General features: G+C 39.3%; 1 protein-coding gene across 4 annotated transcripts in view; it reads right to left on the bottom strand.

The window, feature by feature from the left end:
• Positions 1 to 25,854, bottom strand: part of AKAP6 (A-kinase anchoring protein 6) — a 527,913-nt gene extending 502,059 nt beyond the window's left edge. For 2 of the 4 annotated variants that reach the window (XM_015453690.4, XM_073997217.1), the window contains exons 1-2: positions 25,744 to 25,854; positions 14,807 to 14,899 (exon numbers count right to left, since the gene is read on the bottom strand). The gene's annotated coding sequence lies outside the window, so the exon portion shown is untranslated. The remainder of the gene's footprint in view (positions 1 to 14,806; positions 14,900 to 25,743) is intronic. The other 2 variants (XM_005561045.5, XM_005561046.5) reach the window with 1 other exon arrangement.
• Between the last annotated feature and the right edge of the window lie 1,663 nt (positions 25,855 to 27,517).

Below are 27,517 nucleotides of genomic sequence, written 5' to 3'. Positions count from 1 at the left end.
GCTGAGGCAGGAGGATCACTTGAGCCCTGAGTTTGAGACCAGCCTGGGCAACATGGTAAAACCCCATCTCTACAAAAAATATATATAAAAATTAGCCGGGTGTGCTGGCAGGCACCTGTAATCGCAACTACTTGGGAGGTTGAGGTAGGAGGATCACTTGAGTCCAGGAGTTCGAGGCTGCAGTAAGCTGTGATCACATCACTGCACTCCAGCCTAGGGGACAGAGGAAGAACTTGTTTCAAAAAAAAAAAGAAAAGAAAAGAAATCACAATATCTGTGATCACCGACAGAAATCTCAGATATTTTCATATCACATTAAAGTTATTAAAGATATCTTGAAATAGCATTTATACTCATTATTGGTTCAAAATTATAGTAGTTGTTAGATCTTGTCTACTGTGTTAATAAAATAGCACACATATTACTACATCACAATTTTTAGAAATATTTTTGTAATTACATTTCAGCATATTTTGAGTTTTTTGTAATTCCATGCATTTCATTCAAAACATTTAGAAACACTGGGATTCAGAGGCCTACCCCCCCTGCCGGAGGGTCTGTGGCACAATTCAAGAACACCTGGGATAGCATGAGAACAAAACGAAGAGAGAAAACTTAGGGAACAAACATTATGTAGTGGGGCTTGGAGCAGGGGGGGACTAAGAATAATGAGGTAGACAGGTAAGAGAAGAGAAGAACCAAAACACTGCATCATTGCAGGATTTACATACAAGAACAGAAAATTTCAAGGATGACAGTCTATAGTATCAGAAAATAAATTATATAAGTATTGAAATGTTTCCCTTTAATTTACAAATTATAGCTTGTATCAGTTAGAGTCCTTCTGCTATAAGCAACACAGCCATCTAAGGTACGTAAAAAGAAATGTATTGAAGGAATATGAGGTAGATCACAGACTCCAGGGAAAAAATCAAAGAATTAGCCCATAGAAAGGACAGGAAATGAGGATGTCCAGGAGGACTAGGGTAGCAAGCAGGAAACGTCACCATCTGTCATTCCCCTGACTTGTCTGCTTGGCCTGACTCAGGGTCGTATGTCCACCCCTGGGCTGGGAGAAAGCAGGCACCTGAACTGACAGTTACACCAAGATCCACAGAGAAGGGCAGCTCCCCGGGATGGCATGATGTCAGAAGGCGAAAGGACACTAGGCAAACAGAAGCACATGTCCACTTCAGGAGGTCCTACTGGCAACCTTATGACAGCAGTTTCAGTGTAAGGGGGCATGAAATCTGGATTGCTTTAGTTTACGAGCTGACTTAAAGTGAGGCAGAGTATCCCACTCTGTCAAAAAGCTTGATTATGAGAAAGAAAAACGGAGTAACAGAAAGGAATGCGAGATCAAGGGAGGGTTGAAAGAAAGATTTGAGCATACTTATAGATAGAGGAAAGAGCCAGAGCAATAGGATAAGTTTAAGATATGGATAAGCCCTGGAAGGTGGGTTGAATTTGAATAGAAAGAAATTACCATTGTCACTTATCATGCCAGGCACTTACTGTGCCAGACACCACGCTAAATAGACTTCATCAGCATTATCTTTTAATACCACCAGTAGGTAGTATAATTATCCCCATTTCACAGAATGGGGTAGCAAGATTTAAGTAAATTGTCCAAGGTCACACAGCTGTAATGGCAGTGCAGGGAACAGGTACCTTTCCCTATAAAAATCCATACTTTTTTTTTTTTTTTGAGACAGTCTTGCTCTGTCCACCAGGCTAGAGTGCAGTGGCACGATCTCGGCTCACTGCAACCTCCATCTCCCGGGCTCAAGCAATTCTCCTGCCTCAGCCTCCTGAGTAGCTGGGATTACAGATGTGTGGCACTAATGTTCAGCTAATTTTTTATGTTTAGTAGAGACAGGATTTTACCACGTTGACCAGGCTGGTTTCGAACTTCTGATCTCAGGTAATCCACCCGCCTCGGCCTCCCAAAGTGCTGGGATTACAGGTGTGAGCCACCATGCCTGGTCAAAAATCCATACTTTTAACAAAATTTTTCCTCTTTCTATAAAACCCAAAGAAAGGAGGTAAAGAAGGGTGTGCCAACTTGCAGGTTTGTACCAAGGAGGTAGGAACATGGAAGGGATTCCTATCACTTAGCTTCACTGTTCTCTATAGGGACGTGCCAGCCACTGGTGGAGAAATGGGAGGCTGGCACCCCAACTACAATGGCTATTATCAAAAAGACAAAAAAAATATGCTGGTATGAACGTGGAGAAAGGAAACCCTGATGCATTGTTGGTAGAAAAGTAAATTAGTACAGCTATTATGGAAAACAGTATGGAAGATCCTCAAAAACTTAAAAACAGAACTACCATTCCAGCAATTCCACTACTGGGTATTCATCCAAAGGAAATGAAATCACTATGTCAAACAGACATCTGCACTCCCACATTTATTGCTCCACCGTTCACAATAGCCAAGATATGGAATCAACCTAAGTGTCATCAGTGGACGAATAATGAAATGTGGTATACGTACGCAACGGAATATTATTCAGCCACTAAAAAATGAAATCTTGTCATTTGCAGCAACATAGATAAAACTGGAGGGCATTGTTAAGTGAAGTAAGACAAACTCATAAAGACAGATACAACATGATTGCACTCATTTGTGGAATCTAAGAAAGCTGATCTCATAGAAGTAGAGCATAGAATGGTGATTACCAAAAGCTGAGGACAGAGAGAGGGAGGGAGAGATGGAAAGAGATTGGTCAAGGGGTGTAAAATCACAGTTACATAAAAGGAATAAGTTCTGGTATTCTATTGCACCGTACAGTGATTATAGTTAACAATCTTGTATATTTCACAATAACAAGAAAGGATTTTGAATGTTCTCACCACAAGGAAATGATAAACGTTTGAGATGATGGATGCGTTAAATACCCTGATTCGAACAGTACACAATACATACTTGTACAGAAACATCACACTGTACCCCACAAATATGTATAATTATTGTATCAATTAAAAATAAAATAAAACTGAAAAAAAAGAAATGGGAGATTGGGAAAGGTACAGTGAAGCTAACGAATGAAGGACCATTACAAATCTGGGCTAGGAATGAGAGAGAACTGGCTATGAGAGGAGAAAGGCCCTAGATACACGCCCCTTCTCACACACACTCACACACACACACACACACACACACACACACACACACACACACACACACACAGACGGTCTCCCAAGACTACACAAAAGCAGTGCCCACAGCTGTGGAACTCTCTATAGCTTCCATATCAGGGCTACCCAGCGGATGTGGGAGTACTGGAGACAAACCCAAGCTCAAATCACAGCCCTGCCTGTTACAAGGAGAAATGAAAAATAAAGAAAACCTATAATTATTAGATTAGTAATTTATTTGGATCAGAGATCAGATAATCAGTGGTTAACATTCTTATACTGTCTGAGCCAGTAGCAAATGAATGCTTTTAAATTTTATAGATATAATTGTGTATGTATATACACACACACAGTCACACACATATATATTCAATTTCTATCACAACTTCAGCTAGCTAGCATTCACCAACAAAGTTATGATCAACTAGCAACATCTTTCATAATTCTATTTATTTAAAGTTTAATACATTTCTTTTCTTAATATTTACTAAAAATCTATCATTCCAAATTTTTAGAGCAGAGCAGGTAATAATTTTTTTTTTTTTTTCTTTTGAGATGAAGTCTTGCTCTGTCTCATCCAGGCTGTGCAGTGGTGTGATCTCAACTCACTGCAGCCTCTGCCTCCAGGGTTCAAGAGATTCTCCTGCCTCAGCCTCCTGAATAGCTGGGACTACTGGTGTGTGCCACCACACCTGGCTGATTTTGTATTGGCTTTCACCATGTTGACCAGGATGGTCTTGAACTTTCAACTTCAGGTGATCCACCTGCCTCAGCCTCCCAAAGTGCTGGGATTACAGGCATGAGCCACCATGCCTGGCCCAGGTAATAATTTTGACTAATATAACAAAAATTTAGGAACATCTAAATGATTTTAGACGTCTAGGTTAGAAGAAATGAAAAACTAATGTCTATAAGATATACATCTAGGCCGGGCGTGGGGGCTCATGCCTGTAATCCCAGCACTTTCGGAGGCTGAGGCGGGCGGATCACAGGGTCAGGAGATCGAGACCAGCCTGGCTAACATGGTAAAACCCCGTCTCTACTAAAAATACAAAAAATTAGCCGGGCGCCGGTGGCAGGCGCCTGTAGTCCCAGCTACTCCGGAGGCTGAGGCAGGAGAATGGCGTGAACCCGGGAGGCGGAGCTTGCAGTGAGCCGAGATGGAGCCACTGCACTCCAGCCTGGGCCACAAAGCGAGACTCCGTCTCAAAAAAAAAAAAAAAAAAAAAAAAAAAAAAAAAAAAAAAAAAGATACGTATCTAAAATGCTTAAAAATAAAGTAAGATGTAGACTCAACAATTTAATACCTTTGTGGAAGCAATACTCTCTCACAAACATTTAAAAATCATCTGGAAGATTACTATATTCTGTCTCAAAACCAAGTCCAAGATTCAGGGTTTAGTAGACAAAAAAATAAGCCATAGGACAGAATGAAAAGCAGAGTTCCATATTTAAAATATGTACCTATACATCAAAGAAAACATCTGGGAAAACATATGCCAAATTGTTAAGCTATTTACCTGTGCTATTAGAATGGGGTAGGCTTGGAGTTCCTACTCAGAGAAGGAAATTTCTACTTTTCATCCTACCATCTGCTGATTTTTAGAAAATAAATCTGTATTACCCTGTTAAATCTTCAACTATTTATATGTATATTTATTTATATACTTATTCACTTAATACATTTTTTATTTTGTTATAATTTTATATTTTATATTTAGAGAAAAGCTGCAAAGATAGTACAAAGAGTTCCCATACCTCTCACCCTGTTTCCTCCATTGTTAACATCTCATGTTACCAAGGTACATATGTAAAAAGTATAAAACTGATCTTAGTACCAAACTATTAATTAAACTCCAGATTTTATTTGTATTCACCAGTTTTTTCATTAATGTCCTCTTGCAGTCCCAGGACCTAATCTTGAGTACCACACCACATTTAGTTGTCATATGTCCTTAGTCTCCTCTAGTCTATAATAGCCTTTTAGGCTTTCCTTGCTTCTCATGACCTTGATAGTCTGGAGGAATACAGGCCAAGTACCCCTAGAATGTCCCCAGTCTGGGTTTATCTGATATTTTTCTGATGATTAAAATGGATTATGGATATTTGAGAAGAATACCGTAGAGATGAAGTAGTACTCTTCTCACCACATCACATTAGGGGTATGCAATATCCACACAACATCAATGGTGACATCAACCTTCATCACTTGGTTAAGGTTATACTTACTAGCTTTCACCACTGTGAAGTTACTATTGTTCACTTTCATATCCTGTTTTCTGAGAGCAAGTCACTAAGTCTAGCCCACCCCCAGGAGTGGGTTAAACTCTTCCTCCAAGAAATGGGAGTATCTATGTATATTATTTGGAAGTTTCTGTAAGAAAGATCTGTCTCTTCTCCTGTTTATCTATTTATTCAATCATTCATTTATATTAGTATACACTGATTTATTTTATTTATTTATTTATTATTATTATTATTATTATTTTTTTTTTTTGAGACAGAGTCTTGCTCTGTCGCCCAGGCTAGAGTGCAGTGGCACGATCTCGACTCACTGCACACTCCACCACCCGGGTTCACGCCATTCTCCTGCCTCAACCTCTGGAGTAGCTGAGACTACAAGTGCCCACCACCACGCCCGGCTAATTTTTCGTATTTTTTTCGTACAGACGGGGTTTCACCGTGTTAGCCAGGATGGTCTCAATTTCCTGACCTTGTGATCTGCCCGCCTCGGCCTCCCAAAGTGCTGGGATTACAGGGGTGAGCCACCATGCCCAGCCTTATATTTATTTTATATTTTAACTCAATACTACATTATTTATTAGGTTTGGCTAGTAGAAGCTCTTTCAGCTTGGCTCCTATGTCTCTCTGACAGCTCCACCCTTTTGTTTTTTGAACATTTCCTTATACTCTTGAACTACATGATACTTGCTCATGTTCATCTAAAATTTTTCCCTGCCCCTAGTATTAGCCATTACTCCAAGGAGCCCTGATTCCTTTTATTGATGAATGGTGTATAGCACCAAGATCTGGGCATTAGTGTGTTCCTTCAACTACCCTTGAAGTTTGTTGAAGCTTCGAGTTAGTGTATATCAAGCACTTCCTAACACAGAGCCTGACACATAGTAATCACTCAATAAATGAAAGAATCCATCATAGTTGTTATTCTTTTTACGTACATTTGTAATAAATTTCAAATTTCCAACTGCTAATCCGTAATTGTATCCCATTACTCATTGCATCAAACCCTAACATGTCCACAGATATTTCTGTATTTCTTTCTATATTTCTGAGGCTCAGGACCACATAAAGCCAAGAAATAACCACTCTCCATCCTCTGGGCCAGAAGTCTGCATTCTTTCACCATAAAACATTTTCCCTGCTTTCCAAGCATCTATGCAGAACAATGAAATCCAAAGAGCTTTGTGGAAAACATCTCCTGTGATCTTCTAGTTTTTAAGTTTAAATGAAATGTTTTGAAAGGCACTAAAAAGAAAAAAACTCCTATACACCAGTCAAACTCACTTTGGATCTATAGAGTCCAGTTTTGAATTCCTGTCCAAAATAGCTTTTGTTTTGAAATACTGCACTGTCATTGCTTTGGAAATGGCCATTGCCCTACAGATCTATAAAAAGCCCCTTTAAACAAATCCTGCATGTCAAACATCAATGTCATTGTTCTTATTGAGTAATAGGTACTGGAGAGTCCCTTATGAATTATATACCAGTAACAAACGTCCTAAGAGGCTGATTTAAATGGTGCCTCTACTTCAAGCACTCTGTCTGGTTAGAGTGGCTGCCGGGAATCCCATGGCATAGGAATCAGATGGGAGTCCTGAGAGATCTGTGAAGAGGACCCTGGGACTGAAAGGCTGGCCTCAGGACACAAGAATAGGAATAAGAAAAAATTTAGGGCCACTTGCACCTCTCAGGGAGTTATCTGGGCCCTGCAGAGTGTTGGGAGGGGAGCAATGTGGAAAAAGCACTCTGGTTTAGCAGGTATCAGAAGCCTAGAGGGTCCAGGGCAAAAGCATTGCAAAAGAAACATGATGGGGCTGGGCACGGTGGCTCATGCCTGTAATCCCAGCACTTTAGGGGGCCAAGGCAGGTGGATCACTTGAGATCAGGAGTTCAAGACCAGCCTGACCAACATGGTGAAACTCCATCTCTACTAAAAATACAAAATTAGCATGCGTGGTGGCACATGCCTGTAATCCCAGCTACTCAGGAGGCTGAGGCAGGAGAATCACTTGAACTCAGGAGGCGGAGGTTGCAGTGGGCCGAGACTGCGCCATTGCACTTTAGCCTGGGCAACAAGAGCGAAACCCTGAAAAGAAGTACCCAATTCAAACAAAAGTCTTTTGAGTTCTTCAGTATCCGCATTCTTCTTACTAAACATTCTCAGTTTGGGATTACAGCTTTTTGCGCTCCGTATCTTAAAATGTGCTAATTTTACGTTGGTTATTCTTGCTTTATCCTAAAACCTACATTCTTCTGGGCAAGGTCAGGTGATCCCTGCCATAGGCTGGAACCTCTAAAATCCCGTGGTACCTGTCTAGCATATTTCTGGTCTGGCCCACCTTGAACTTCTCACTTTTGCTCCTGGCATGGTCCCACCCAGCTGTGTCTTCCAGGTTCTTGACCTGCCCAGCACTTCATCTCTATCTCACTATCCACAGCAGCCCCTGCCTTTGGGTCATGGCCTTCAGGGTCCATGTGGCTACACACAGATGTCCCTCAAGGCCTAGAAAATGTATCCCAATTTCCTTGAGGAAAAGAGTTACAAGAACTAAAGCAATTGAAGGTACCCTTGGAAAATTTAAGCAAAGCCTCATAAATCTGATAGATACTGTCTTTCCTCCTCTCAGGAAGAGTTACAGGAGGAATCACGTCAACAGAAGACACAGATTCCTTACTTTTTAACATTGGACTATTACTATTAATTAAACTTTAGACTTTTAAAAAAGTGGCCAAGGGGCAGAGTGCCTCGATCCCAAGAGGTCAGCATTGGAAGTGGCCATATAGTCAGGGGCATTGGTATTACAAAGACAGCATGGAATTGAGAGTCATTTACATTTGGGTTCAGTGTCTTATCCCTACTCACAAGTTGAAAAACTTTAGGCAAATCATAGATCATAAGCTTCAGTGTCTGTAAAATGATAATCCAATGTTATAAGCTCTATAATTTATTTTTAAATACTTCATTACAATTGGTTTGATATATGTGACAATTAATTTAAGTTTCATTTCTAGGCAAAGTCAGCTAAAGCAATGCCTGAATTGTACAGTTTGAAAGTGGGTATGTGTGTCAGGTAATATTACATCAGAAAGGGGATGGACTCACTCCTACTTCAGTCAATAACCATTACCATTTAGCAAACCATTACCATTTAGAAAGTTTAGAAATGGGTTTTACCTGGTGAAATTAAAGGTATTCAAGACATATGGGTTAGCTAAAATAATTTAGAAACACGTGTAAGAAAAAGGGATCAGACTTCTATGATGCCTCAACTTTGTACCCTTGAGTGATGTTGCCTAAAACTTAATCCCTAATCTGTCCTTGTCTCCAACCATTGATTTAAAAGGATTTGTGATTTACATACAAAGGATGCAGAATCCTAAATAGAGCAAAGCTTTTATTTTTTTTTACTTAATGTATAGTTAGAGCACCTAAAACAAAATAGAGCTGAGAGTTCATCAATCTACCAAACAGACTGTATGAAATATTTTGTGCCTGCTTTGCTAATTAATGCTAGTCTAATAAATATTTCTATGTGTGTGAGATTTTGGTCTAAGGCTTGAATTCATTACAACTTGGTATCAAGCCTATAGAAGAAATAACTATCACCACCCCAAACTTTTTGGGTGGTTACTATGATTTCCAAAATGAAGCTGAAATCTGAGTGTAACCAAATTAGCTTAAAGAAATTCTCAACTTCCATCCTTCATATCCCACAGAGTTGTTGCAAAGTTACAAGTGAAAGTGCTTGGTAAATTCTAAAATGCAATACAAACATACTGTCTCAGAAAGATTTTTAATTTTGTACAACTCAAGTTCCTCCACGGCTCACCAGCCTGGAGGTTCAAATGGAGTAACATTTTTAGTAATGTACTACATTTCTCTGCATCTTTATTTTACTCCCCCTTATCAGAGTCTTAGCTCCCTGAAAACAGGGCCCTAAGTAGAATTTCATGAAGCTCCAGCATGAATTTCACATGTATGCACACTCACTGCATCATGGGCATCTTTACCAGGAAGAGCTGCTATTTCTGGGCACTGCCAGGCCCCTCCCACTAATGCTCTAGAGCAGGGGTCTTCATGATGGGGGACTCATCATAAAGGGGGATGCAAGGCAAACCTTTGAGGTGTGATGAAAATATCAGAATTTCTGTTTAATTTTTAATTTAGCCTTTAAGATTTTTACTTCTACAGGTTTTGTAAAATATGTAAGACAGTAATACATGACAGAGCTCAGACATTTTTTAACAAATAAATATGTGAATCAAAACAGTTTGGAAACCTCTGATTTCAAGCATCTGTGGATAGAGGGAAATATGCCTTTCTCCCTCTTATACAATATACTCTCCTGAGGGCTACTGCAGCAGTGGTCTTGTGCTCAAATGACATACAGATTCTTTAGTGGAAGAGCTCTTACATTCAGCCCACTCACCCCTCCACAGCTTTTCTAGGACTCAGGACAGACAGAGTGCAGGGAATGGCTGACAGAGGACACTTCCTCATGACCCACATGGAAACTGACCTCAGAATCACTCCACCCTCTGGTGATCAGAGCTTACTGTGGCTGACTCTACCTTTCTTAGGATATATTCTCTCTAGGAACCGCTTTTGACTCTAGTATCAAGACACTGATGGGACAGACCACCAACTCATCACAGATACAGGGCAGACATTCAGCAGACATGCCCAAACATGTCTGAAGCTCAGTGATGGAGACAATTCAAGCTCAGATGCTACTGGCTACATCACAGCTGACAGCCTAAAGAAATACTAACCCCTCATTGCTAAGTCATGTAATCATTTCCAAGGCAATGCTTTACCTGTACCTGAGAAAAAGCCTTCAGGCAATTTTGTTCCTTGAGAGTTACCCCTGTGTCTGCTTACATATTCAATACCTGTGGGAAAAATGTGAAGTTAACTAGATACGCATTTTAACACCTGTGTATGCGACAGACTGTGTGAACTGAATTGGTATTAGAGAAGTAAATGCACATTTTAAAATATGGAATTTCCCTTGACAACATTGTGTTTTAACTATGAATTTTAATATTCATTGGCCCTAAAATCCCTTCTATGAAAACATTTCCCCAAATTAGAAAGGAAGCATAGGAAAAACAAAATTTGATATATAAATACTCATTTTACACAGCCATTTTTTTACATGCCCTTCCAAATCCCATCCAAGCCTCCTCTCTGAGCCTCATCCTAAACACATACTCTCTATACCCTCATTCTCCTTAAATATACTCTTTTTTTTTTTTTTTTTTTAAGACAGATTCTCACTCTGTTGCCCAGGCTGGAGTATAGTGGTGCTATCTAGGCTCACTGCAACCTCCGCCTCCCAGGTTCAAGAGATTCCCATGCCTCAGCCTCCTGAGTAGCTGGGATTACAGGGGTGCACCACCACACCCAGCTAAATTTTGTATTTTTAGTAGAGACAGGATTTCGCCATGTTGGCAAGGGTGGTCTCAAACTCCTGACCTCAAGTGATCTGCCTGCCTCAACCTCTCAAAGTGCTGGGATTACAGGTGTGAGCCATTGCACCCAGGCCTCCTTATATATACTCTTATACTCCACTTGCTTAACACGGTGGGCACCCACACTCAGAAATGCCCTTATCTATACCCAGCTGAAATCCTCAGTCACTCCTCAAAGCTCAGGTCAGATTTTACTTCCTGTTTAGACCCTGAACCCTGACTGAATTAACTGCACCCTCATCTACCTTCCCATAGCTCTTTGTAATTACTGGTACTAATTAGGTGGTTTTATAATTTCTCTGACTCCCCATTATCTTGCTCAGCTACACATGTCCTGCACAATCATGGCACAATCATGCCACTGTGTAGGCATTAGATCAATGCATGTTGGATTAGTGTTATATTCAGGACACTGCAAGAATCTCTTGGTCTTATAATCACTACTTGTCTGGACAGCTCCCAAAACATTGCAGCTAGAATGACAACAACACTGTTTGGATGGATCATGGGACACGGCCTTGAGCAATGCCTAATGGCAGACTCCAGAAACAGCTTCCTGACATCCCTGAGTAGAAAGAGGGACTGGGAACACAGGCAGAGTAGGTCAAACTGCATCTGTCCCCAGTTTCACACAGGGGCCAGCTCCTTGGGGAATACAACAGGCAGAGTTTTTGCCAGAGGTGCTTCCAATTGCTTGAGGAGACAGACTTACACATGTGAAACAACCTCAGAGTATATGAACAAATAGTAAATCATGATAAAAAGCATTATTGCTTTAGGAATTCAGAGAGGGTTATGACCACAGAGAGCTAGAGAAAAGGCAAAGGTTGTAAGAAGAAACTGGGGCTTTAATGAGGTGTGAAACATGGGCCAAGACAAGCAGAGATACTGCTAGTCTCCCCAGTTCTTTACAGTTGATACAGTTGTTCCTGTCTAATTTAAGGAGGAAGCAGGGCAGCTGGATTAGATTATAGTACAAGACTTACTTGACCACCAATATCCCACAGGTCCGGAATTGGAACAGAAAGTCTCCTAAAACCAGGGCTAGGCAGGCTGACCACCAGTTAGCCCTCTGCTTACATTCTGAATAGTCTAGGTCTCCACTAACCACTCCAGATCACCTCCTGTATCTTAGGCACTCTGCTAGGTGCTTTACACACATTGTGTCTAAGTCTCACTATACTTGACAAGGAAGGTACTGTGAAGAAAATAGGACCAAGAAAGGTTAGGCAAGTTTCCCTGGGCACAGAGCTAGTGGGTGGTGGGACTGAGATTTGAACCCAGAAGATTTAACTGACCCCAAGCCCAAGCTTACCAACATCCTATCTACCTTCCTCATGGGAAAATCCTCAAGGGGAAAAAAGGTCTTTTAAATCCTCAAGGGGAAAAAAGGTTGCTGCTTTGTTCTATTGTGAACATTAGTGTGAGTAACAATGCCAGTGTTGTAGGCCATGGAGTTAAAACTCTCTCCTGCCTACTGGAATTAATTCCAAAGACAAATGATAATTGTGCAAAACAGAAACACTTTCTGGTGCTGAAGCCAGCACTATGTAATCCTCTTGAATTAGGATGTAGTAACTTTACATATCAACTTGGAGAATTCTCTGATCAGACAGACTTCTATTTCAAAATTAGAAAAAAAAAAACAAACCCTTTCTATCTAGGATAACACATCTCTTGTTCAGTAGAGTCCCCATCCAGCGCTGACGCTGCATTTTCTCCCTCTCTTCACCACAGTTCACTAGCCACACTGGATACTTGAGGCTGTCCTAGACATGGGCTTTAACAAAGCTGGAAAAGATACAAAGAGCAGCTAGAAAGATCATGGAGATAGGAGGGCCTTCATGAGAAAATGTCTAATAATATCAGTTCTATGGTTTAGAGAAAGGGAAGCCAGGAAGTAGAAGAACATGACCTAGATCTATCACACAATGAAAAATTATATGGGGTGATCTTAAGCTCGTTTTTACCAAATCCCAGTCACTTAGAAACAAAACAGAACTTGGTGACTCAATAGGACTTAGGTGAGGGCAGACATGGAAGAGAGGGCTTAGGATGACTCCCAGTCTCCACCCTAAGGGTAGGGACTGAAAACAATGCTTAATTCCAGACAGGAAGTTCAGAAAGGATGAGATCATTTCAGGTGTGCTAAGTGAAAAGTGCCTGTAGAAGATTCGGGAAAAGACATACAGAAAGCAGGAGAAATACAAGCCTGGATCTGGGAGAAAATAACCGGAGGCTAGAAATCTGAATTTATGAGTCAGCAGCACATGGCAATAGGAGAAGCCATCAACAAGCATAGATTATCCAGAGAAAAGGTGGAGACTCAAAGATTTGTCCCTTCCAGTCTGGTACCAGACTCATGGACTCAACAGAGTTATTTTATTTACGTATTTATTTTTAGAGACAGGGTCTTGCTCCATCACCCAGAATGGAGTGCAGTGATGTGATCACAGCTCACTGTAGCCTCAGATTCCTAGGCTCAAGCAATCCTCTTGCCTCCGCCTCCCTAGTAGCTGGAATTACAGTTGTACACCACTACACACACATAATTTTTTACTTTTTTTTAAGGAACAGGGTCTTGCTGTGTTGCTCACGCTGGTCTCAATCTCCTGTACTCAAACAATCTCCCTCCTGAGCTTTCCTAAAATGATGGCCAGGCCTGAGCCACCATATCCGGCCTGACAGTAATTTTAGACCAAATAAAACATTCTGGCACTATTCTGGGAGCCAGGGGCATTCTTCTTAGCAAGCTTGAGAGGCAGGCATTATCATTTTTATTTTACAAACAAGGACACTGAAGCTCAACAAAGCTCAGCAACTTGCCCATGGTCACGATGTTGGCAGTGGAGAAGCAGAATTCAATCCCAAATCTATCTTTCACCAAGGACCCTGTGTGCTCTTTGCTTCACTAGTTCATTTAGGGACTGGCTGTCCTCACTGAGTTATAAAAATAGTAAAGAGTAACATTGTTATGATAATGAACAAATTATTGGAAACTGTTATCAAAGTATCATAAAACTGTTAATATGTGGCCATTTTTTGACAACAAAAATGGAAATTCCATACAGTTTGACCTAACAACGGCACATTCACTTGTATTTTATGTGAATGTCTAGAGCAGCAGCGTAAATTTCTAAAGAAATTCTATACCCAATAGGAAGAGTAGAGGGGAACCAAATACTTCACCCAACTAATTAACAGCAAAAATATGTTGTGGCTAAAAAGAGAAAAAACAAATAGAAACACAAATTTGCAAGATAAGGAAACTCTAAAAAAATTTTATTGTGAAAGACAATAGCTTGTTAGTTTAAGTGAAACTTTATGTGTTGACTTTAGGTTGACCACCAAAAGTATTATGAAATATAAGCTAATAAAACACACAAGTGTGAAATATAAATGGTATATAAACACTCTTGTCTGAATGTTGTGTGTTCCCAAAATTTATATGTTAAAATCCTAATCCCCAAGGTGATGATATTAGGAGGCAGGGCCTTTGGGAAGAGATTAGATCATAGGGTGAAACCCTCATGGATGGGGTTAGTGCCCTAATAAAAGAGGCCCAAGAGAGACTCTTTATCCCTTCCATTATGTGAGCACACACTAGAAGGTGCCAGCTGTGAACCAGAAAGTGGACTCACCTGACACCAAATCTGTGGTACCTTGACCTTGGACTTCCCAGCTTCCAGAACTGTGAGAAATGAATTTCTGTTGTTTGCAAGCTACCCAGTTTATGGTATTTTGTTATAACACTCCAAATGAACTAAGATAATAAATTAAAATATGTTTTCATCTACATGAGCACACTAAGGACATTTAAAATATTCTATGGAACAGATTTTTGGAAAATCCTAAGACTAAATAAACAATGGAGAAATATGTAGAACCCTGTAAATGAGGCACAAAATACTAGAGCTATCAGGAAATAAAAATCATTTAAATTTTACCCTTTTGTTTTACTGTGGAGGAAACCAAGATTCAGGAAGAGTATGTCAGCAGGAACTAAAAATTCAGGTGCCTTACTCCCAGTCCAGTGCTCTCTGAAATAGATTAGAATAACATGCTATTTGAACACAATAATGTCTTTGTACATTGCAACTGACCATGCCATATATTGCAGTTGTAAGAAAATTTTCATGAAGTATAATTTTTATTTTGTAGCATAAGGTTGTTGAAAGTAAGTATATTAAATATGTTTTATTATCATAAAATAAAAACGCTGTGAGTTTTAAATTTTAACAACATGACTTTTTCTTATTCAGCTTGTTATGATTATGGTATAACCAGAACACTGCCTTCTCCCAAGATGTCTTTCTACTGCTTTTGGATATTGTTTGTCTTTTTAAAGAAAAAGGCATTCTAAAAATAGGATACTGTCAAAATGGTTTGAATTTCAAGGAAAAAAAAAACCCTAACACCTGCTCCCTGAGAAATAAATACTCAGTTCGAAAGCATGACATTTAGAATATGTCTTTGGTACAAAATTCAGCTGCAGATATCCACTACTAAAAGATTGTTTTGATTCTAATTCAAAGTAAGTATAGAATTAGGCTATCTTAATTAGTCCCTTCATTTATGAAGCTGTATGTTCTTCTGGCCAAACAACTGTATCATTGTGTTCCTGTGCTTTGCTCTATTTCTCATTAGAGTATTTTTAATAGCAACAGAGAAGGGCTGACTGTCATGGCTTATCAGTCTCCCTATCTGAAACTTTCATCAAAGAGTCTTTCAAATTCTACCAATCCATCAATCTGAGATTTACAGCTGGGAATTCATGATTTAAAGGAGAATAAATAACCCTGTTCCTGAAGGGGACCCAAATTCACCAAAGAGAGAAAGGAAGAGACAACCACCAGTAAAAGAATCAATATATCTTTCAAATGACCTGTGAAACCCCACCTCCCTCATTGAAACCCTTTAGAGAGGAGGACATCAGAGCTTCCCAGGCAATATCCCTGCTTCCAATAGTAGAATTTAGAATAATTGGATGGTACATGATACCCTAACCATCAGCCACAAGAATTTCTTGGCACACTATCTGGAATAGCAAGAATAACTTAAGGGTGTTTAGTACCTTAAAAAGGACCACTGCAAAAGAGAATTAATTTTTTATTACTGCATACAATCATGTTGCCTCTCTCACAGGGTTATGTGGATTCATTTACTCTTGTAACAAATGTTTATTGAGCACCTACCATATGCCAGGCACTATTCTGGGAGCTAAGGAAACATCAATGAACAAAACAGACAAAAATATCTGCCCTTATACAAGTTATATTATACCAGGGAGAAACAAACAAACAACAAGTAAAATGTTTAGTTTGCAGAAAGTGATAAGGGTTATGAACAAAATTTAAGTAGAGAAAGGAAATTAAATGAAATAATATATATGTTTGACACAGTATAAGCATTTAAAATATATTAAAGAGTTCCTTCTCTTAAAGACTCTAAAAATGATGTTCTTAGTTTCAGGGCTGGAGTTGAGGAGAAACTGCATTTTCTTCTTGAGAGAGTGATAATTTTACCCCACTACTTCTAAATATGTGAAATAATAACTTTTATTTATCAAATGTTCACTTCGTGCCAATAACTTTACATAAAATACTTCATTTCATCTTGTAAAATGGATATTCTCCTTACATATGGGGAAAATGGGGTTCTAAGAATCTTAAGATCATAACTCTAATAATTTTATAGTAGAACTAAGATTCAAAGGTAAACATACCTGGCTCCAAAATCCACCCTGCCGAGGTCTGTTTTTGTTCAGTGTTTAGGTATAGGGTGTCAGGAGATGGAGTAAGTCAAGAAGGGAAACATGACTATTATTCTCATGGACTGCCTATTCCCTGCTCACCTCCCCCACCACTAATCTCTTGCTCAGAGAATTTCAGTCTATATACATATGTGTAAACTGCTGGATGTTAGGATTCCAAACCCAAAATGTAATCCTCCTATTTGATGCAAGCTATTGCAAAAAAAAAAAAAAAAAAAAAAAAATCACTTTAGATTTGGGTATGTAACATTTCCATCGCCATTTAAGGTTCTAGAGTAGACTTTTTTTGAAAGCTTATTTTCTCCTCAAGCTGGTTGATAGCACTCAATTTACTACTTCTCGTTTGAGTATCTGAGCATATATGGTATTTAGACAGGATGGTGTTAAGGTCTAAGAACCAGAGAAAAAAACATCACACCAAAGATAATAATTTATGTTATTTTCGGAAATAATATTTTTAATTCTTATATTTAAAAAAGAAAAACAAAATATATGGGTGTATTCACCTTTACAACAAATCAACCAAATGATATTAACTAAAGCAAATAAAAAAAAGGAAAAACTCTTTAAGTAAACAACAACAAAAAACAAACAAGAAAAAAACAGAGTAAAACATGTTTTGTTTTGTTTTGTTTTGTTTTGTTTGAGCCAGGGTCTTGCTCTGATGCCCAGGCTGGACTGCAGTGGTGCAACCATGGCTCACTGTAGCCTGGACCTTCTAGGCTCAAGCAATCCTCCCCGCTCAGCCTCCTGAGGTGCTGAGATTACAGGCATGAGCCACCATGCCAGGCCTGTTTCTCTTCTTACGCTGGTTATGTTATCTTTTTCTCCATCCTCAGCCTTTCAACCTATTTTCAGTTTAGTCAAAATTCAAATGTTTAAAAATCCTGTTATCAAGTATTTATTACTAAATTAATATAAACTGTAACATCTTAATTCACCAATCTGATTCTTTATTTGTTCTCAGAGGAATCATATCTCTCTTTGTGGTAGTTTTTATTGTTACCTTTGTTTTCAGATCTGTCCTTTTTTCTTGAAGAAGCTGCCCTTCTGAGGCAGTGTTCTAGAAGTTGTGTGCTCCTACTAGCCAAGCCTGAAGAAATGTTCATCCTTCGGCTTCTTCTTGTGCTGCCCATCTTCTCATCATCACCCCCTTATTTTTATTTACTTTTAATTTAAAATGAAATGTACCAATAACCCTAAAGGACAAATTTGTTAAACTGTACTTGCACAACTGTTTTCATGTTGTATATAGTCTCCTACCACATCACATACGCCCCTCCCGCCCACTGTTTCAGTTATTTCTAGTTGATTCTCCATAGAGGCTGCCTGCAAGACTGACTAATATGAGTTTTAAAGGGTCATTCCCTTTCAATTCACACAAAGACAAAAACAGATTAAATACAAGGAAGTATTTGAATTAACTATTAAAAGCTAAAAGCAAGCAGATTATTTCCAAGGGCCATATCAGAGAAACTGCAGTATCATTTGGTTTTCCATGGGCTACTTTTATGCTAATGTAATAGGAATAAACAGTGGCAGAGAGATGAGGGCCTCGGGGGCTGCTGGTGGGGAGGACTGTGATGAGTTCAGAACTGTCCCAAAACGTCACATTGATAAGAGACTACCTGGGGTAGTAACAAACTATGAGCACTCAAGATTGAGAAAGCTGAGAAAGGGCTGAGAAACAAGAATTCTGAGTGGGCCAGCAAAAGTAATGAGTTATTAGACAAACACTTAAATCAAGAAATTGGATGAGAACAGAAGATGAGAGAACCTCCACAGATATGCTTGGAGCTCCATGTCAAGGTATGTTCAGAAAAAAGGAAGAACTAATCATGACCATCTATATGCACAGCCCAGCTAACACCATGTTAAATCTATGTCGTGCTCTCCAAGTAATAGATATGTGTGTGCCTATAGTCATCCTTATTTGTAAAATGTTTGTTCTCTTAGCATATGATACTGTACATGGTAGATATGTGATGCATTTGTCAATTGTTGACTACTGGTGAAATTAGCTGAAACAGCTAGTTTTACAGCTTGTACAGTGATGGACATAGTGAGTATCAGAATTGTTCAGGGGTACAAGATCTTGAGTTCCTGGGGCTTGATCCTTGAAGAAGACTCTATTCTTAGGCTTCTAAGAGGTGGCAAGAGTCCTTTCTGGATTTGTCAGGTTCCTGTTTACTCACACAGTCAAAAAAAATTTACCTTTTTCCTGTGCAGCAAGTGCCATCATTCATACTCATTTTCTAACAACTCTCTGCAAATCTGTAGATTAACAGATTAACACAGCCACTTCTCACGGTGACATGATGGGTGGGAATGCTTCACCTACCATAACGTCCAGGAGTCGGTTACCAGCATCTCATTATTATAAACAGTAATGGCAGATCTGGACTTCTGAACATTAGCATGGCTGGAACTGCCTTGCTGGAGAAGGGTTCATTATAAATATTGACTATAATTCCCTTTTAAATTGAAAAAAAAGAACTTTTCCTGTAGTAATATAACCGTGAATTATAGGCCCTCTGGCCTCCTGGAAAGAGAGAATTAAAAAAAAAAAAAAAAAAAAGGAAAAAAGGATAGTACTAAAAAAAAAATACCCAGACAGCATAAATATGTTGTGTAATTTAAATGAGAGTTAAACAAAGAAGGTGATAAAAGTAATCAAGTAGTAAACAAAGGGCAAGAGAATTAATATAAACATTGAACCAACAGGATGGTTAATTAGCTTGCTTTGCAAAGAAGATTTGATTTCTCCCCTGAAAGCAATGGTGGTGACAAATAAACCTGACCTACCAAATATCTTCAAGTAATATCTTACTTCAAGTAATATCAAAAAATATCTTCAAGGATAATGTAATATATCCCCCATTGCCTATAAAAGAAATGCCACTGAGTTCCTGTGCATGCCACTGAATTACCATGTACAAGGGCCTTGCTCTGGGTTGTTTTGACAATGGTCCCTTAGTTTTTCTCAGCACTACAATTTCTGTTTGAATTGTTCCAGAGTAGGAGGAAGCAGGGAGTCTCAAACTCAAACATCTACAGGGCTCAGGCAGTATCAGCGGGGGCACCAAAAGGGCCATATGGGACTGGCTACATAAGGTCCACTGCAAAATAAAAATGTGGAGCCTCTTATTTAAAAATTATTTTAAGAATTTCAAGATGGTTACAGCAGAGTATTAAACTAGGTGTGGACCCTTCTCAGTGCAGGGCCCTCTGCAACTACACAGGTTGCACACCCATAAAGCCTGCCCAGCAGCCATACAAAACAAGCTGCAGGCTAGGTTTTGCTCATGTATTAGCCAGTTTGAGACCCCATTCTAAAGCCAGGTGGGGTGATGTGTACCTGCAGTCCTAACCACTTGGGAGGCTGAAGTGGGAGGATCTGCAACTACACAGGTTGCACACCCATAAAGCCTGCCCAGCAGCCATACAAAACAAGCTGCAGGCTAGGTTTTGCTCATGTATTAGCCAGTTTGAGACCCCATTCTAAAGCCAGGTGGGGTGATGTGTACCTGCAGTCCTAACCACTTGGGAGGCTGAAGTGGGAGGATCGTTTGAGCCTAGAATTTCGAGGCTGCAGGGAGCAATGATTGCACTACTGCAATCTAGCCTGAGCAACAGAGTAAAACCCTGTCTCCAAAAAAAATCTGAAAATAAAATAAAGGTTCCAAATTCTCTCCCTACTTCCACTTGCGACTTAAAGCACACCACCGCAAGATGGCTGGAAAAGTTTGGAGCATGCCCCATGGCTGAAGAACAGAGAAAAATATGGCTGGTGGTTTATGAGGAAAATAAAGTCTGTCCTTTATCTTCATCAAGTCTTAAAACCAACTCAGGAATTCAATTACTGACTGGTATGTGTTTGTGGAGAAGAAACGGTATGCCTTATTAATTCAAAATGCAATAGTCCCTCTCATTATCAGAGGATACGTTCCAAGATCCCCAGTGGATGCCTGAAACCATGGATAGCAACAAAACCTATACATACTATGTTTTTTCTTATACATATATACCTATGATAAAGTTTAATTTATAGATTAGACACAATAAGAGATTAACAATAACTAATAATAAAACAGAACAATTGTAACAACATGCCGTCATCACTAATCTTGAACTGTGGAGTCATTATTAAGTAAAATAAAGGTTATTTGAACATAAGCATTATGATAGTGAGATAGTTGATCTGAAAACCAAGACGGCTATGAAGTGATTTAACAAGTTGGTAGCGTATACAGTATGGATATACTGGACAAAGGGATGATTCACATCCCAGGCAGGACAGAACAGAATGGTGTGAGATTTCATTGCACTATGCAGAACAGCACATAATTTAAAATTTAACGTTTATTTCTGCAATCTTCCATTGAATATTTTCAAACCATGGATGACCATAACCACAAAAAGCTAAATCACAAATAAGGGCGGAGGAGGGGCTACTGTACCTAAAACGCTGTTGCCATAGCCAAAGTCCTATAAGGATCGCTATTCCTCTGAAAAACCACACTCAAGGGCCATCTACAGAGTTCAGTCAATCTGATTGTTTAGAGAAATGCTTCCCATTTAAAGCAATACTGTAAGGCACACTAGGGTGATTAGATGAGGCTGAAGGTAACTGGTATACCTGTCCTTGTATGGTACATACCTCCATCAGCAGGCTGGTTGGAATGCTCAATTTAGAGGGCTCTCTGGACAAACAGTTTTTAAAGGTGATGAATATCTTTATAAAAATAAAAATCTCTCTCCTTAACTGATCTGCCATACACATTTCATATTTCCATATGTCAAGTTTGTCAACTGAGATAGACATGCACTATTTGACTGATTATAATTTTATTTCTCAAAATAGCTTATTCCCAAAAAATGCTAATTGCCATATTGGTCTTGTCCACATCCAGAAAGATTCTAATCCAAACCCAAGCAAGAAAAGAAAAGTTATTATTTAATGCAGTAAGTTTACCTCCACATATAAACCATATATGTATATGTACCTATACAAATGTGCACAGATAATGGGCTTTTCTAATAGCACAGGGGATAAAAAGTAAATAGAAATAGTATTGCAGTATTAGAGGGAATAAATTATTTTACAAATTTACCCATTTTTCCCTTCCCCTCTAGAATGTAGTGGGGGAAGAGATTTGCATCTGTCTTGCTCATTGCTATAGATTCCCTGACAATGCCTGGCATATAGGAGATACTCAATAAATACTTATTGAATTGAATTGAATCCATGGGGTCAAAACAAATTGCCTTTCATGTGTTCTAGGATTACAAATAGAAAAAAAATCAGAGACATGTAGCAAGACCACCAACTTCCTTAAATTCCACTGGCTATTTTATTTCCTAATTGGAACCTAACTCCTGTAGTCAATGCACCTAGTAGCTTTGATGCTTTCTGATCAGCCTCTCATTCCTGTACCTCATGCAGACACAAGGTTGGGCCTCTTTGGAGCAGGTTGGGACAAAGATTAACTTCTTCCTGGAACCTAGAAAAGGCTAATAAGCCCTGTGGAATAATATTTCTAAGTATTCACCATACTGGAATCAATATCAACATGCTGTCAGTGTGTGCATTAGCCCCACATTCAAACAAAGAACAGCCCTTAGAGCCTAATAATGATGCTGGGCGTGGATAGCTGGGGATGAGCAAGATGATACAGAAATGACTGTATCAGCTCTCCTCAAACACAAGGCTTCCAGGATATTACACAAGACTATCATTCTTGTACTTTGTCAGAGATAGACAGGGTTTGGTTTCAGCCACTGATACATTCAGCAAAATAAATCCTCTATCTTCTTAACCTAAGAGATAGATTCAGGTTACACTTTCCAGACTGTGAGAGAAGTTTCTGCTTCCCTGGCAACACCAGGGAATACAAACATCTTAAAGTTAACAAAGCACCAGAAATATAGCTGATAAGACAGGTATATAACAAAGTTGAATCATTACTGACTCAGGTAAGACCTGCTTTGAGTGCAACTCCATCATGCCCACACTTATTGATGTAACATTTTCCATACAGAGATCCTGCTAGAAAGTTATGTCAAGCAAGGGTAGTGGCAAAGGTCTAAGTATCAACTCTTGGTTACTTAAATCTCTAGGTACAAAGTAAATATTCACATCTGATCAAGATTCATGCTCCTCCTTACAGCAAAATCAATCTTAGTGTTGCAAATGAGATTTCATTCTACATGTGAAATCTGATTTTCCAATTAGAATGAGGAGGGGTGGAGTACATGTGATAGAGTATAGATGACTGATCTGTATGGTATACACAGTAAAGATGTAATAAAACTGAGATGACCATGGGTAAGCATGTGTGCTGCATGGCCAGAGTGCAATGATTTGGAATCACTTATTAACTACATAACCTTGGCTAAGTTTATTTGCCTGGCTAAGGACTGGTTTTTGCAAAATGTGAATAATAACACCTAATCCTATAAAGTGAGATTATTACTCTCTACTTCATTATAATAATATACACAAAACTTAATTCAGTACTGATACACAGTGAGAACTGAATAAATAATAGCTATGATTGTTATTATGATTATTATTTTTATCATCCCTAAGTAGCCTAGTTATCAGCAAATAATTAACTTCTTTGTAACTTTGTAATTTATTTATGAAAGCCATAACCAAAAGTACAGAGGACATTAACTTCTTGTGAGGCTTCCATGGCCTAAACTTTGTCCAATAAACAAGGTCTTGATGATCTATCATTACTGTGAAACAAAATTCCATAAATTGTAGAAAGTTTCAGTGAGGCACCAATAAACGCAGCCATAGAGAAATCTCTTCCTTCCCCTATATATATATACACACACACACCATCCACCTCTTGGGGATATATTAAAACTGAGCCAGTAATTAAGACATGCAGCTAATCAGAGAGCAGCACAGGCTGTGGCCCTCTGCAAAGAAACGAAGAAACAAAACATTAGGATGACAGCTCCCATTACCAGGGCTTTGTTCTCCTGGAGCAAAAAGAGCACAAAAGCATAAAGTTGGAGAACTGTAATTGCATTTTGAACATTTGTGGGGGGAAAAATTACAGGCTTGTCTGAACCGGGAGGATGTTCCACTAGATAAATGCGTCAGTCCACACCCACCAGCGCCCTTCCCCACCCTCAAAGCATGACTCCACTTTTTCTAACACTGCCCTTAAGGAATCTAGCTTTTGTGACTTTCAGTAATTGAACAAATCAACCACGATGAAGCAGCTGAACAGCACTTTAGACAAAAGAGACAAGAATTAAGCAAATAGAAAACTCATTAAAATGCTGCCTTTTGCTTTTTCTTACTCCTAGAAATTCATGTTACCAAACAAGTCTTCCTTGGTTGCTCTTCTTCAGAAATAACACTTTAAGAGAATTCTAATAGGCACTAAGTGATTTTCTCCAGATTTATAATCTAGCTATGAGACATACTTTCCCTTCCCCCATCACCATCTAGCACTCTTCCCTGTCACCTTAGAGCTTTTGACTTAGATGCATTCACACCCAGCAGTCCCAGCAGAGCTTTCTGCTCACATTATATGACATAAAAAAGCAGGCAATGAACAATTCATGCTCCTAAGTGCTTGCGATAAAGCCAGGCTGAGCTGACCTCTCCCATCCTATATAGCTGCATGTCAGAAACATAAGCTTAAAGGACTGAGAGTAGCAAGCATGCGTGATGTGGTATAAACAAACAAATTAAAATCTGAGGCCTTTCCTCTGGCTGGTGCCTAATGGTACTAACATGCTCAATTCTGCGCAAAAATAAATAAATAAGTAAATATAAATAAATCACTCAAAGCTAGCTAAAGTATTGCTTTTCCTGCTTTCCACGATACATCTCTTTAGCCTCAATAAACAGACTAAAAGAAGAGGAATTCAATGGTTGCCATTCTTTCGTGTAAGACTTTTTGAGTAAAAACTATCAATTTGGCAGCATTAAGCCACGAGACCACTCCCTGATTCTAAGTGGACATATTGATCAATTGAACTGACATGTGCCTCCTCCTTTCTCTCCCCTAGTAGCAATCAGCTGCACCAGGGAAATCCATTTCATTTCCCAAAACAAAAGGCAACACACCGCTCCTTATCTGGCCCTGTCAGACTAATTTTTTAGGAAAAAAAAATAATGAAGATGCCTAAAAACAGAGCTGGGAGTTGAAATGAAAATGATACATGTTTAGAGTTTTGGAATTGAGTTGAGGTTATGACTGAGTGCAGAGATCTGTATTCCCTACAACCACTGAGGACCCTGATATGTATTCATCATACCCAGATTTTTGTTAAAGTTAAGCAAGGGATGGCAACACCACTGCCACTTCAGAGGCTCTCCCCCAGGTTACCCTTCACTGCAACTGCCGCAGAGAGGAGACTTGTTCCTTTCTCAGTTACAAGTCAGTCTGCAAACAACTCCAGCTATTTCAGAGACTAGCTAGAGATGGAAAAATATGTGGCAGTCTTTCAACTAACTCTGAAGGACATGGGTTGAAGAACTACCATATAGATCAAAAGGCTCAAATAATTTCATTTGTGTTAGGTCTTTATGCTTTTAATAAATTCTGTCTTGAATATGCAAGAGATCCCCTTTCACATCAGGGTTATGTCAAATGCTTATTCAGCATTTGTTCCTTGCCATGAAGAAACTGAAACCCAACCGAGGTAAATACTGAATTTCATACTGCAAATCACTGAATATTTCATATTTCACAAGAGCAAAGAGGGGGCCAATTAGCTCTGCCTCCCAAAAAGAAATCTATATTTTTACAATGCTTAAATACTGTTAACTACTCATTTTAAAGCTTATTTGGGGTTTTGCAATTGAAAATCATCTTATGTTTATGAAAAATTCTGTAAGAACACTTAAAAATAACAGACAGAGCTGGAGCAAGAATAATTCTACATATTTTAATTCCTGTATGACTCTTACAGGCCTTTGTCTTAACCCGGCAGCCTGAAAAACAGATTTAGGTAAAACAGCCCTTCTTTTCCCAGTCCATTTTAAGCAGAGACAACATCCCCCAATCTCCGCCTTAGCAGACACCGACTAACCAACAAAACAGCCATGCAATTAAGGCCCAGACATTTAACACTCACCATCTCCTGATCCCACCGTCTTCTTTTGATGTTTACAGCACATCTGTAGGATGCAATACTAGGAGATGCCTTGTTTGACCTGCTGCATGATGCTGTGACATCAGTTCAGATGATGCAGCTCATTATGGGAAAGACTGCTGTTGCTATGGCAACTGGGATGTGCTAGGAATCCTTGCTGCATTTCCAGTGGAGCCTGAGACAATACGGAAGCCCTGTAAGAAACAGACGATATGCAAAATTTAGACCAAAGGAAGAGGATTCCTCATTGGACTAAAATCCATAGGTTTAGAAGGGATTTCCCAGAAAGCATTTTGGAAAAAATAAAAATTATCTCCCACTTTGTTGTTAAACATTTAGAAAAAAAGGTAGGAGGAGAAAATAGAATTAGTACTAAGCAAATAAAAATTGAAATGTATAGTGTTTCCTTATTAGACAATTTGATCACTTTTTCCTCCCTGGTCAGCACTGGGATAGCTTTTTTAAAGTTATTAAAAATAATTTTTGCTCATCTGTCAAAGACCAAAAGAACAAAACAGTGAGCACAAAAATAATTTAAAATGGAATATAAACAGCTGACCAAATGACTCTCTCAAGTAAACAAGTTTTAATTCTCAAAACATGGGCAAACCCTTGGCCAATGAAGTCTGTCCTGGTCATTTTCCCTGAGGAACACCAACCCACAGAACCTTCTCATGCAGAGTAATCTCGGTTTTCACCTGGTCATCAGATAGGCAGCAAAGGGAAGTTTGGAATCTAGAGGGGCATAACACAACACCCTCAACTTCTAGTGACTCTTCCTTTGGCCTACAAGGAACCCCTCCCTTTGATGGCCAAAATGCATGTCAGTCTTTTCTGGGATCAAACGTAGTGATTGGAACAAGTAGCAGACCTGCTAGAAACTTCCTAAATCATTGGCATTCCAAACATTGGGGTCTGTTTTCTTCTTTTCTGAGCAATAAAACTGCCTACCACACAGATTATTCATGCTCCTCCCCACCCCCAAAAGCTGGAACTGGGTGACAAGCCATATTTAAACAAGACACAGTAAGGTATTTCTCCAGTTGGTAAAAGAAAAGCAAACCTAAAGCAATCACTTCTTTCCAGTCCTGAGCAGAAACAAATATCACGTGGTGAGAACTAGGGGGAAGGAGATATGGACACAGCAGCCTATGTTTTGCATATTTAATATTTGCAGGCCATTAATAGAGGAAAAAAACAGAATCAAGCTGACCTGTATCCACTCTGTCTTCACAACTCTGAAAAAGAACAACATTCCAAAAGTTTAAAATATAATGAGACAATTATGTTGTCTCCTCCTGCTTGAGATTTTAAAATGACACTGTTAACCACCAGCATATGGGGGTATGGGATGAGTGGCAGAAGGAATTCAGGCAGTGTCTCTATAAATAGGGGCTAATAAAATGCCTGAGAAGTGCCAAGATCCCAGCAGGGTGCACCATCAACCTCGCACAGAGCAACCCTGCCCTAGATGGGAAGACAGACTTGTTCTTGCTTCACCTAGAGAGGAATTAAGAGACCAAAGCAGGAGGTGAATCTGCCTGCGTAGGTCCTCAGTGGCATCAGCAGAGCCTGACTCCCCCACTTTATCTTAGACTTCAGACCACATGCCACACACAAGGAGAGAAGTAGTAGGCAGCTACCCCAGTGCAAAGAGCATGGATCTGAGAGTGAGGAAACCCAACTGTAAATGCCAGGTCCTCCTAGAGCATCTGCGTGACATCAGGCCAATTGATTAACCTCCTGGGGCCTCAAG

This window comes from Macaca fascicularis, chromosome 7 (assembly GCF_037993035.2).
Source record: "Macaca fascicularis isolate 582-1 chromosome 7, T2T-MFA8v1.1".
In the NCBI taxonomy this organism is placed as follows: Eukaryota; Metazoa; Chordata; class Mammalia; order Primates; family Cercopithecidae; genus Macaca; species Macaca fascicularis.
Note: the sequence above shows the minus strand (reverse complement) of the source record. Positions and strands in the feature narration are given on the sequence as shown.